We start from the raw sequence: 9,759 nt of genomic DNA on the forward strand, positions 1-9,759 counted from the left end.
ACGAAGAAGACCGGATCGCCAGGTGAGCGCGTACGTGCGCGGAAAGCTAGCTGGAGCTGCGTACCAGTCGCCCTCGAATCAGCTAGTCGTGGAGTTGCATGTACGTAGTTGGTTGGTTAGTGCGTGCATGCATCAGGATATGGACGTGCCTGTAGGGTAGTGGGTGCTTCGTGCGTGCGTGGCCGAGTGTGGCGGCCGGCCCTGTATGTGCTGGGCTATATAAGCCGATGTCTTGTGTCTTGTTTTGTTTGAGCCGAGTTGAAAAAATACAAAGAAAAGGCCAGCGTTCGTCGCTGGGGGCGTTCGTCGCTGGGGGCGTCCGTCGCCCGGCGGGCATTCATCGCCCGGTAAACCACCGTGTCTCGTGCTTTTGTCTGATCATCCGTCGATCCTCGGTTCCAGCAGGTCTTCTATTGCGTGGAGGCGCATCTCCATCTCAGATGCCGTCGGCTGGGGGAGGTGGCCCAGCCGGAGCCTGGCGACGGGCCACACCGAAGTAAAGCTTTGATGCTTTCTATGACCGCCATGACTCCGGTGACGGGCGGAGGCACAGGGATATCCGGGCCGGCGCCTCCGTCGCAGCATCAGCGGCTGTCGGTGTCAAAACCGGGCGATCTCGGGTAGGGTGTCCCGAACTGTGCGTTTGAGGGTCGAAGATAACAACAGGCGGGGGAGACGATATTTACCCAGGTTCGGGCCCTCTTAATGGAGATAATATCCTACTTCCTGCTTGATTGACTTTGATGAGTATAGGAGTTACAAGAGTTGATCTACCTCGAGATCGTAATGGCTAAACCCTAGATGTCTAGCATGTATGTTTGTGATCGCCTCTACAGACTAAACCCTCCGGTTTATATAAACACCGGAGGGCCTAGGGTTGTACAGAGTCGGTTTACAGAGAAAGGAATCTTCACATCCGAACGCCAAACTTGCCATCCACGGAAAGGAGAGTCCCATCCGGACACGGGGAAAGGCCTTCTATCTTATATCTTCACAGCCCATCATTCCGGCCCATGTCACATAGCCCGGACGCCCGGAGACCCCCTAAACCAGGACTCCCTCAGTAGCCCCTGAATCAGGATTCAATGACGATGTGTCCGGCGCGCAGATTCTCTTCGGCATTGCAAGGCGGGTTCCTTCTCCGAACACTTCAAAGTAGTTGATCAAAAGAAGTATATCCGGCTCTGTATAATAGTTAAAACCCTGAACCACAAGGGCAAAATACTTAAACAAAAATAGGTTATGTCTTCTGACAGCTTTTCCGGCGAGGCGTTGTGTTCTGGCCTTATTATTATTTCGAACCTTTTTTCAGCCTCGTGCGTCGCGTTTCGAGGCGCGGTCTTCATTGACACGTCTTGACAAAGCAGAGATCGTGTCCCCTTATTACGGGATTCTCATCAATATAGGTTTGGGTAATCAAACCGTGCCATTTGCATGACCCCTTGGGAATAGGCAAGTTTTAAGGCTCGTGGGGGACGCTCGATATTCACTGTCTTTATAAGAAGATAAGGATCCATCTTTTTACCCCACGCCTTTCTCCTTCCTCTGCGCTTCCATCCCTGAGCTCCAACGCCCAAGTTCCAAACTTTCCCCTCGCCACCAACCACTCCAGCCATGTCCGGATCCGGCTCGCAAGGCAAGTGGATGGCCTCCTCCATGACGGAGAAGGACATCAAGGAGCTCCGGGAGGCGAGGTATTTGACAGCGGAGATCAGACACAGACTCCGTGCCAAAGAGCAGGTTATCCCCACTCCAGAGCCCGGCGAGAGGATTGTATTTCTCCTTCACTTTCTCCGCGAACTAGGGTTTTCCCTACACCACTTTGTCCGAGGTCTCGTGTTCTATTACGGCTAGATTTTCATGATCTGGCCCCGAACTCCTTCCTCCACATCTCGGCGTTTATCGTCGTGTGTGAGGCATTCCTCCGCATCCCTCCACACTTCGGCCTGTGGCTCGATATTTTCAATGTGAAACTGAAGGTGGTCGACGGGCAACACGCAGATTGTGGCGGTGCCATGGTGAGCAAGCTTCCCAAAGTTATCTGGCCCAAAGGGGCCTTTGTGGACACTGTCAAGTTATGGCAGCAGGACTGGTTTTATATCACTGAACCCTGCGGCACCAAGTGGGCGGTTGCCCCTGCGTTTAGATCCGGACCCCCGCTGCGGCTTGCGTCATGGACCAACAAGGGTCTGGATTGGGGATCATCCGACGAGGTGCTGATGCTGAAGAAGCGCATCAAAAATATCATAGAGAAGAACACCAGCCTCACAGATGTGATCAAGGTGATGCTCATCCGCCGGTCCGTTCCCTGCCAACGCCGGCCTCTCTACATGTGGGAGTTCAATCCGGAAGGGCCACAGACCCTAAAGCGATTCTTCGGCACGACGCACGAAGCAATCTGGAAGCTAATTTTCAAGACCCCAAAGTCGTGGCCAGAGACGTCCGAGGACATCGGCCTCAGCTGCAATCATCCAGCCTCCCCAGTAAGTGATACCTTTCCGAACATAACATAGTTCATTAACCGAAAGAGCGAGTGTACTGAGAATTCCATCCTATAAAACAGAGCTGGATGAAGAAGGCGGAATGGATCATGTCCAGCTCCATTGCCCGAAAACCCAGCAGATCCTCTTCTAATGATGATGCTGGTCCCGGCGCCCTATCAAGCGCCGGAGAAAAAGGTCTAGAGGAAGAACATGGGAGCCAAAGATGGCCCCTGCCGCAAAGGTACTTCGGACGCGGTGTCCAGAGAGACCAATACTCACTCATCCGAGGAAGATGAAGACGAAGAGGAGGAGGAGGCAGAAAGCAATCCTTTCCCGAAGGGGAGGAAGAAGGAGAGGGCGGCCTCCGAAGACCATGGGGCGGGGGCGTCCAAAAGGGGAAAAATATTTCTCCCATACGGCTCAGATTCGGACGCCGAAGCCATCCCCTAGTGGCGCCCAGCCGAAGCCCATCGCCGAATCGTAAGTATCCAAGGATGCCTTACATAAGTTCAGTCTTTATGATTACGGTCCTAACACATTGTATGGTGCAGTCCGGACCGCGATCTCCCCCAACAATCATCGTAGGGAAGTTCTTTAGATCCGGGGATGATGGAGAGCGAGTCGCCTCCGCGAGCCTCCCCGCCAACCGCCACGGACGACACCGAAGTGTTGTCCCACAGGGCCTCTCTGGGCCGCGGAGCGGTATGGGAGACCGCCAAAAAGGCACCAGAAGGTAATGCCTTGGCTGCCGAGAACATGGGGCGCAATCCCCATGAAGACCGACGGTGGGGGCCTTGATCAGTTCGGCCCCCAGCCGAACCCTGTTCCGAAAACCTAAACGGTTCCGGAACCGAATAAGCGACCCCCTTCAAGCGAGGGGGTGTCGACTCCTGCGGCAACCTCCACTAGTCCGGAGGTGCCGAACACCCTGAGGGAGGCACTACAACGTGCTTCCATGTCGAGGAGCACCGCACCCTAATGTGTGTGGTGGTTGAAAAGGTTCAGTCCACCAAGAACGGACTGAACGATGACTTTACTAGCCTGCTAACAGGCTTCGAGGTATGCAATGTAATATACCTGACCACTTTTCATATGAAAAGATGCATGTGTATAGATAGTAGCCCCTGAAACTCTGATCGTCCCTTTTGCTAAAAAAGGAGGACAGAGGATCAATAATTTTCGCAGGAGATAATATACTTTTATATGTTGAAATGTAGGCTTCTCTGTTAGCGGTGACCGCTCAGGCCGCCGAAGTATCCAAACTTAAACGTAAGCTGGGGCTGGCCGATGAGGATCTAATCCGCATCAACAAGAGATTGGATGAGGCGCAAGGTATGTTTCAGAAGACTTTGTTCATGCCTGTATTAATATGCAGAGTTTGTGTCAAAGTTCATGCGCTGCTATATGTATGATTGTAGGCAGCATGCCTGCGGTTGAGGCCCTTCAGGGTGAACTTACCCAGGCCAAGGAGTAGGAAAGGGTGAACAAGGCGGCCGCGTATAAAGCGGCCGAGGATTTGAAGTCCGAGCAGGCTGTCCACTGCCAACATGAGGAGCGGGTGACCGATTTGGAGCAGGCGCTCAAGGACGTCGCCAACTAGTGCGAGTCCCTAGAGGAGAGGAGCAAAGCCCAGGAGACCGATCTTGCCCAGGCCCTTAAAGAGGCCGAGGAAGCGTGGGCCGAATCCCGAGTGGCTCGTGAGGAGATCTAGCAAGCCGAGCAGAGAGCGGCTGGTAAGCCTTTTCTTTTATGGAGTATATTCGGTTATTAGAAGTATGTTTTAATCACGCGGTTGTGGAATGCTCCAGATGTCTTTGCGAATGTTCCGAAGAGTACCGCCGACGCCATGCAGTTCTTCCGGGCTCAGGAGGGACACACCACGGAGGGGCTATTTTGGTCACAATTCGAGGTGCGGGAGCGCCTAGCGATGCTAAATGACCAGATGGCGCGGTGGGCCGAGCTGCATAGGATGTCCGGATCGGCCATGAGGGACGTCATAGTCCGGCTGTGGCCACCCGAACCCGTTCTGAGCAGCTATTTTGGCCTAGTGCAGCGACTTGTTGACGCAATGCCCCGTATTGATGCGGTCAAGCGGTCGTCATTTATAGAAGGTGTGCGGCTGGCCTTTGCCCGTGCCAAGATGCACTGGGCCAAGATGAAATCCGCCAGCGTGCCCGTTGAAGGTCCGCCCGGAGACAAGGTCCACCGTACGCCGGAGCGCTATTTTGAAGACGTCCTGGAAGGTGCCCGCTTGATAGAGGGCCAGTGCTCAAAGGACATCTTGTTCGAGTAAATGTGTTCGAACTGCCCAGATGGTTGTATAAACCAAAGCTTTGTAATATATTTATCTTGTTTGTCTTTAAAAGTGTTGTTTCTCCTGTGCGGCCGTTTGTATCCCTGAGAGTTTGCCAGTCGTTGGCTTCAGCCCCTACTTAGGTACCACGGGGGTGTTCGGAATAGCACATGACCACAGGTTAACCCAACGTCTTGGTCCGTAAATGAGGTGTCAGTGCGGCGAACAAGGCAATTGGACTTTGTGGCTTTACCACTCCCACTTGGCCATAGGAGTTTGACAATGGGGTTGTAAGATAGCCCCTGGTGCTTATGCGGCTATCGAACTTAGATGCCTTAGACACATGACTGAAAAAAGCCAGCCCTTCATGTAATACGGAAGAAATCTCTAGAGATTTAATAAGTCGCCGAATTGTTGACCAGCTCTCGCCGCATCACGACAGTCAGTTTTAGGCTTTCTCTACTGAGGTGCTTGACCGGCCCAGCTGGAAACACAATCGCAGTACTTCTCCCTTTACTACCTTAGCCGAGAACGGAACGTCAGGTAGCAAGCACAGGAGCTGGGCAACCCAACTATTGACCAAAGACGTGATTCGGAGCAGATGCATAAAATGCAGTATTCGGGACGCCGAAGTGTACTTTGAGAGTGTTCGGACTTTCTATTTTTGAAGATATATATATGGCTTGAATAAAGCCCATGGCGATTTAAGTCGTACCAAGGTGTATATGCCAATTTGGACGTGAAGAACAGATTAAAAAATAAGCCAATACCGAACAGGGTTGGGCGAAACTGTTTCCATTATAGTTTGATTGGTACGTCGAAACGTATTTTTACAGAAGATGTGATAAGCATCACGGCTATTTTACATGCCAAGGGTAAGGGAAAGCTGTATATAGGTCCTAGAATTAAAAAGATGATCTTGAAGATCCTTTGGGCACTCTGCCGCACGTCTGCACTGCTTTTCGCCTTGGTGTATGATCCTTTAAGAGGATCAACAATCGAGTATGCATAAGGGGCCTAGAAGGGAGCCCTTGTTACCAACAGAAATTGATGTGGGTTGTAAAGAACATGAAGAATAAAAACAAGGAGAAAAAGGTGGAACATTATTGAGGTCCGGATAGGGTCTAGCCTCCGTCCTTGCCCATGGTATTTTTAACGCGTAGTTATGTACGCGCGGTACGTATGCCGCTATCAGGCTGGGGCATTGACGGAGGCCGAATTGTTAATCTAGCTCTGGATGAGCCGGACTGTCGTTCTGCAGGGTAGACCAGACTCGTTTAACAGTGTTCGGGGGCTTGATTACCACTGTAGTATTCGGCTTAGCGAGGCCCCCTGTACCTCGGCTGGGAGGGCCGCGGTATGCTCCTCTGTACGGAGGGAGCGCTCCATATTTCCATTGACTTTTATAACGCCACGTGGTCCAGTCATCTTGAGCTTTAGATAAGCGTAGTGCAGGACTGCATTGAAACGGGCGAAAGCGGTTCGTCCGAGTAGTGCGTGATAGCCACTGCGGAATGGGACGATGTCGAAGATCAGGTCTTCGCTCCGGAAGTTATCCGGTGAGCCGAAGACGACTTCCAGAGTTATGGATCCTGTGTAACAGGCCTCTACGCCGGGTATTACCCCTCTAAAGGTGGTTTTAGTGGGCTTGATTCTTCATGGATCGATGCCCATTTTACGGATGGTGTCTTGATAGAGCAGATTGAGACTACTCCCGCCGTCCATAAGGACTCGCGTGAGGTGGAATTCGTAAATAATTGGATCGAGGACCAATGCAGCCGAACCTCCATGACGGATACTGGTCGGATGGTCTCTGCGATCAAAAGTGATCGGACAGGCTGACCATGGGTTGAATTTTGGGGCGACTGGCTCTATGGCGTAGACGTCCCTTAACGCGCACTTGCGCTCCCTCTTAGGGATGTGAGTAGCATAGATCATGTTCACCGTTTTGCCCTCGGGGGGAATTTCTTCTGTCCCCCTGTGTTTGGTGGGCAAGGCTCTTCATCGTCGTCCTCGCTGGGTGGCCCTTTCCCCTTGTGTTCGGCGTTGAGCTTGCCGGCCTGTTTAAAGACCCAACAGTTTTTGTTGGTATGATTGGCAGGCTTATCAGGGGTGCCATGAATCTGGCAAGGCCAATCGAATATTCTGTTCTAACTAGATGGACCATCCTTGTTTCCTTTGAATGGCTTCTTCCCCTGACCGGGTTTAGAGCCACTGAATCCGGCGTTCACTGCCGTGTCTTCGGTATCTTCATTATTGCTTCGACGCTTGTGCCTATTGTGTCGTGGCCTGCCATGGCCATCCCTGGCTTCGGAGGTGCCAGGGTCGCTGGTGATGTTGCTTCTACATGCTAGCCAGCTATCTTCTCCCGCGCAAAAGCGGGTCATAAGTGCGGTAAGGGCTGCCATGGACTTCGGCTTTTCTTGGCAAGGTGTCGGGCGAGCCACTCATCTCGGACGCTGTGTTTGAAGGCCATGAGGGCTTCGGCGTCCAGACAATCCATAATTTGGTTCTTTTTAATTAAGAACCTGGTCCAGAGTTTCCAGGCTGATTCTCCGGGTTGCTGGACTATGTGACTAAGGTCATCGGCGTCTGGAGGCCGAACATAGGTACCTTGGAAGTTGTCCCTAAAGGCATCCTCCAAGTCTTCCCAACTGCCAATGGAATTTTCTGGGAGGCTTTTCAGCCAGTGCCGTGCTGGCCCCTTGAGTTTTAGGGGCAGGTACTTGATGGCGTCGAGATCGTCACCGCGAGCCATGTGAATGTGGAGAAGAAAATCTTCGATCCATACTGCGGGATCCGTTGTACCATCGTATGATTCTATGTTCACGGGTTTAAACCCTTCTGGGAACTGGTGTTCCATCACTTCGTCGGTGAAGCATAAGGGGTGTGCGGCGCCTCTATATCGGGCGATGTCGCGGCGTAGTTCGGATGATGTCCGGATGCGGTTTTCGGCCTGGGTGAGGTTGTGCCTGTCTCGCCAGGCCTGATGGCCGTCCTCTCGCGTTGGAGCACGCCCCCTCGATCCATAGATTGATCTTGTCTGACCGGCTCTATTGTCCAGGTCCTTGCGTAGGTCGTAGGTATAGCCCGGGGCCGTGGCCTCCCTGCCTCGACGGCGGGGTGGCGCGGGTTGGTGTCCGGCATAAGTAGTTGGTCTGTCCCGTCCACGTGGTGGGCGGTCAGGTTCGTCAGCAGCTTTATTCTTTGGCAGTATTGGCTCAAGGGCCTCGTCGTCGAATTGTGGTAGTAGCTAGCGCTTCGGGTAACTCTTAGTTGGGCGTTCAAGTCCGTATTCCTCGGCTGCCAGGACATTAGTCCATCTATCATTGAGTAAATCCTGCTCAGGTTGAAGCTGGTGGTGCTGCTTTTTTTTCAGGCTTCTAGCCGTGGCGATTAGCCGGCGCTTAAAGCGCTCTTGCTCGAGGGGTTCCTCAGGCACGATGAATTCTTCATCGCCGAGGCTCACATCCTCTTCGGAGATCGGTAGGTAGTTACTATCCGCCGAGTCTTCATTCCCGACCGGATCGTCGGGGTTAACTTGCCCATCCTCCCAATCATCCTGTTCAGATGTTGGCTCGACAGGGGCTTCGGGGTCTTCGGCATTCTCTGAAGTGTTATTGTCTCTGGTGCTGGTATTGCTGTCCTTTTCGCGACGCGATTTTGAGCGGCACCACTGACGTCGATGCTTCGGAGGTGCTTCAGCAGGCTCATCCTCAATCGGATCCTTCTTGCCGTCGTCGTCATCTTCTTTGGGTGTGTCCACCATGTACACGTCGTATGTGGAGGTGGCCGTCCAACGTCCGGTAAACGGAGGGTCTTGGCCTTGTTCATCTCCGGCATCGTTGTCCATGCCGTTGTTGTCTTCGGCGACGTAGTCCAGCATGGGAGTTAGATCTTCGACAATAGCTATGAAGTGGGTGGTGGGTAGGACGTAAAATTCCCCGCTCTTAGCCCCTCGTCCTGGCTGGGCATAATTCGGATGCGATTCCTCTGTAATGGCAAGGGATCGCATTAAGTCCAGATCCTCGTTTAGGAGCGAGGTTTGGACAAAGAAGCGAGGGTCTGCAGGGCTGACCGGGGCGAGAGCCTCCTGGCCGGGGCGAGAGTTCGGATTTAGTGTCCGAGGGAGAGTCCGGCACTTTAGCGACAAGGGGAGCTCGGTTCGTCTTTGGGTTTGCCGATGACGCCGCCCCCTCCAGATCTCCGGTAGCAAGTTCCATAATTGTAGGGAGTCCGGCGGGCTCTAAACTCCCGTCTTCGGACCTGGTAGTCTGCTCTGGATCTAAGGCCAGAGCGGCGGTCGGGGCTACGAACCCTTCAAAGATCAAGTCTCCTCGGATATCGGTGACATAGTTTAGGTTCTCGAAACTGATCTGATGACCAGGGGCGTAGCTGTCGATCTTCTCAAGGTGGCCAATCGAGTTGGCACGCAGTGCGAAGCCGCCGAATACGAAAATTTGGCTGGGGGGGAAGGTCTCCCCTGAAACAACATCATTGTAGATGATCGAACGAGCCATCGAACCTTCTATCACCAGCATAGAGGAACTCTCAATGAAAGCACCAACGTCGGTGTCAAAACCGATCGATCTCGGGTAGGGGGTCCCGAACTGTGCGTCTGAGGGTCGAAGGTAACAGGAGGCGGGGGACATGATATTTTCCCAGGTTCGGGCTCTCTTAATGGAGGTAATACCCTACTTCCTGCTTGATTGACTTTGATGAGTATAGGGATTACAAGAGTTGATCTACCTCGAGATCGTAATGGCTAAAACCTAGATGTGTAGCCTGTATGTTTGTGATCGCCTTTACGGACTAAACCCTCCGGTTTATATAGACACCGGAGGGGCCTAGGGTTGTACAAAGTCGGTTTACAGAGAAAGGAATCTTCACATCTGTTGGGGATATTACTGCTGGGCGTAAACCGGCCAGAAGAGGCCGGGTTATCCCCATAATGAGTTATTATATTTGAAGCCCATGAAGACA

The 9,759-nt window shown here is 52.7% G+C and overlaps 1 long non-coding RNA gene across 1 annotated transcript; it reads left to right on the plus strand.

Moving 5' to 3' along the window:
* Positions 1 to 262: 262 nt before the first annotated feature.
* Positions 263 to 4,721, plus strand: LOC123050736 (uncharacterized). Its single transcript, XR_006423828.1, has 4 exons — positions 263 to 347; positions 3,701 to 3,815; positions 3,902 to 4,216; positions 4,292 to 4,721. It is a non-coding gene; the product is annotated as an uncharacterized lncRNA (long non-coding RNA).
* The last annotated feature ends 5,038 nt before the right edge of the window (positions 4,722 to 9,759 follow it).

The sequence above is a fragment of the Triticum aestivum genome, chromosome 2D (genome assembly GCF_018294505.1).
Source record: "Triticum aestivum cultivar Chinese Spring chromosome 2D, IWGSC CS RefSeq v2.1, whole genome shotgun sequence".
NCBI lineage: Eukaryota > Viridiplantae > Streptophyta > Magnoliopsida > Poales > Poaceae > Triticum > Triticum aestivum.